Here is a 3155-nt window from a genome sequence, read left to right as displayed (position 1 = left end):
GAAGAGAAGAAGAAGAAGAAGAAAATATTGAGGAGAAGGTGGAGTGTGGGTTTCGGCCAAGGTATAGAAGAGGGGGTTGTGTTGTGTGAAAAGGAAGTGGAATGGGGGGGTTTATATAGGAAAATGGGAGAGGGTAGGTTCGGCCATTTAGGGTGGGTTTGGATGGAAAAGTGTTTTTGAATTTTGAAGGTAGGTGGGGTTTTTGGGGAAGAGTGGATGGATATGAGTGGTGAAGGGGGTGATTGGGAAGAGAGATTGAAGTTGATGGGAAGTGTGACATGGGAAAGAGTGAAATAGGATTAGGAGGTAAGGTGGGAATATGTTAGGTGGGGATCTTGTGGGGTCCACAGATCCTGAGGTGATCTTGTGGGGTCCACAGATCCTGAGGTGTCAAGGAATTACATCCCTGCACCAAATAGGCATGTAAAATGCCTTTGCATACCATTCTGGCGTTTAAACGCCGAGGTGATGCACGTTCTGGGCGTTCAACGCCCATGTAAAGCATGTTATGGGCGTTCAACGCCCATATGTAGCATGTTTCTGGCGTTGAACGCCAGTTTCATGCTTGTTACTGGCGTTCAGCGCCAGCTTTTCTCAAGGCACATTCCTGGCGTTCAAACGCCAGAATGTTGCTTGTTTCTGGCGTTCAGCGCCAGATTCATGCTCTGTTCTGGCGTTGAACGCCAGCCAGATGCTCCTTACTGGCGTTGAACGCCAGTTTGCCTTTCCTCTAGGGTGTGATTTTTCTTCTGCTGTTTTTGATTCTGTTTTTAATTTTTATATTTTTTTCATTACTCCTCATGATCATGTACCTAATAAAACACAAAATAAAAATAAAATAAAATAAAATAAAAATTAGACAAATAAAATTGGGTTGCCTCCCAACAAGCGCTTCTTTAATGTCAATAGCTTGACATTGTGCTCTCATGGTGCCACAAAGGTGATCAGGTCAATGTTGTATAGTCCCAACACCAAACTTAGAGTTTGGATATGGGGTCTTAACACCAAACTTAGTGGTTGGTTGTGGCCTCCCAACATCAAACTTAGAGTTTGACTGTGGGGGCTCTTCATGACTCTGAACTGAGAGAAGCTCTTCATGCTTACTCTCCTTTATCACAGAGGGATGGCCATGTGCCTTAAAGACAAGGTAGTCCCCATTCAATTGAAGGACTAATTCACCTCTGTTGACATCTATCACAGCTCCTGCTGTGGCTAGGAAAGGTCTTCCAAGGATGATACACTCATCCTCTTCCTTCCTAGTGTCTAAGATTATGAAATCAGCAGGGATGTAAAGGCCTTCAACCTTTACTAACACGTCCTCTACTATTCCATAAGCTTGTCTCAATGACTTGTCTGTCAATTGTAATGAGAACAAGGCAGGTTGTACCTCAATGATCCCCAGCTTCTCCATTACAGAGAGTGGCATAAGATTTATCCCTCACCCTAGATCACATAGAGCTTTTTCAAAGGTCAATGTGCCTATGGTGCAAGGTATTAAGAATTTGCCAGGATCTTGTTTCTTTTGAGGTAAAATTTGTTGAATCCAGGTATCTAGTTCACTAATGAGCAAGGGAGGTTCACTTTCCCAAGTCTCAGTACCAAACAACTTGGCATTTAGCTTTATGATAGCTCCTAAATATTGAGCAACTTGCTCTCCAGTCACATCTTCATCTTCTTCAGAGGAAGAATAGTCTTCAGAGCTCATGAATGGCAGAAGGAGATTTAATGGAATCTCTATGGTCTCTATTTGAGCCTCAGATTCCTTTGGATCCTTAATAGGAAACTCCCTCTTGCTTGAGAGACGTCCTAGGAGGTCCTCCTCACTAGGATTTTTGTCCTCCTCCTCCCTTGTGCATTCGGCCATATTGATTAAATCAATGGCCTTGCACTCTCCTTTTGGATTCTCTTCTGTATTACTTAGGAGAATACTGGGAGGAGTTTCAATGACTTTCTTACTTAGCTGGCTCACTTGTGCCTCCAAATTTCTGATGGAGGATCTTGTTTCACTCATGAAACTGAAAGTGGCCTTTGATAGATCAGAGACTAAATTGGCTAAATTAGAAGTGTTTTGTTCAGAATTCTCTGTCTGTTGCTGAGAAGATGATGGAAAAGGATTGCTATTGCTCAGCCTATTGCGTCCACCATTGTTAAAGCCTTGTTGAGGCTTTTGTTGATCCTTCCATGAGAAATTTGGATGATTTCTCCATGATGAATTATAGGTGTTTCCATAAGGTTCACCCATGTAATTTACCTCTGCTATTGCAGGGTTCTCAGGATCATAAGCTTCTTCAGAAGCTGCCTCTTTAGTAATGTTGGATGCATTTTGCCATCCATTCAGACTTTGAGAGATCATGTTAACTTGCTGAGTCAACACTTTGTTCTGAGCCAATATGGCATTCAGAGCATCAATTTCAAGAACTCCCTTCCTCTGAGGCGTCCCATTATTCACAGAATTCCTCTCAGAAGTATACATGAATTGGTTATTTGCAATCATGTCAATTAGTTCTTGAGCTTCTGTAGGCGTTTTCTTTAGGTAAATGGATCCACCTGCAGAATGGTCCAATGACATTTTTGAAAATTCAAATAGACAATAAAAAAATATATCTAATATGGTCCATTCTGAAAACATGTCAGATGGACACCTTTTGGTCAACTGCTTGTATCTTTCCCAAGCTTCATAGAAGGATTCACCATCTTTTTGTTTGAAGGTCTGAACATCCACTCTAAGCTTGCTCAGCTTTTGAGAAGAAATGAATTTATCCAAGAAAGCCGTGACCAGCTTATCCCATGAGTCCAGGCTATCCTTAGGTTGTGAATCCAACCATATTCTAGCTCTGTCTCTTACTGCAAAAGGGAAAAGCATGAGTCTGTAGACTTCAGGGTCTACTCCATTCGTCTTTACAGTCTCACAAATCTGCAAGAACTCAGTTAAAAACTGATAAGGATCTTCAGATGGAAGTCCATAGAACTTGCAGTTTTGTTGCATTAAGGCAACTAATTGAGGCTTAAGCTCAAAATTATTGGCTCCAATGGCAGGAATGGAGATGCTTCTTCCATCAAATTTGGACATGGGCTTGGTAAAGTCACCAAGCATCCTTCTTGCATTATCATTATTGGGTTCGGCTGCCATCTCCTTCTCTTGTTCAAAATTTTCT

General features: G+C 41.8%; 1 non-coding gene across 1 annotated transcript; it reads left to right on the top strand.

The window, feature by feature from the left end:
• The first annotated feature begins 2627 nt into the window (after window positions 1-2627).
• LOC112804764 (small nucleolar RNA R71) lies at window positions 2628-2731 on the top strand. Its single transcript, XR_003203380.1, has one exon. It is a non-coding gene; the product is annotated as a small nucleolar RNA R71 (small nucleolar RNA).
• Window positions 2732-3155: the final 424 nt, after the last annotated feature.

This window comes from Arachis hypogaea, chromosome 5 (genome assembly GCF_003086295.3).
Source record: "Arachis hypogaea cultivar Tifrunner chromosome 5, arahy.Tifrunner.gnm2.J5K5, whole genome shotgun sequence".
Classification (NCBI taxonomy): domain Eukaryota; kingdom Viridiplantae; phylum Streptophyta; class Magnoliopsida; order Fabales; family Fabaceae; genus Arachis; species Arachis hypogaea.
Note: the sequence above shows the minus strand (reverse complement) of the source record. Positions and strands in the feature narration are given on the sequence as shown.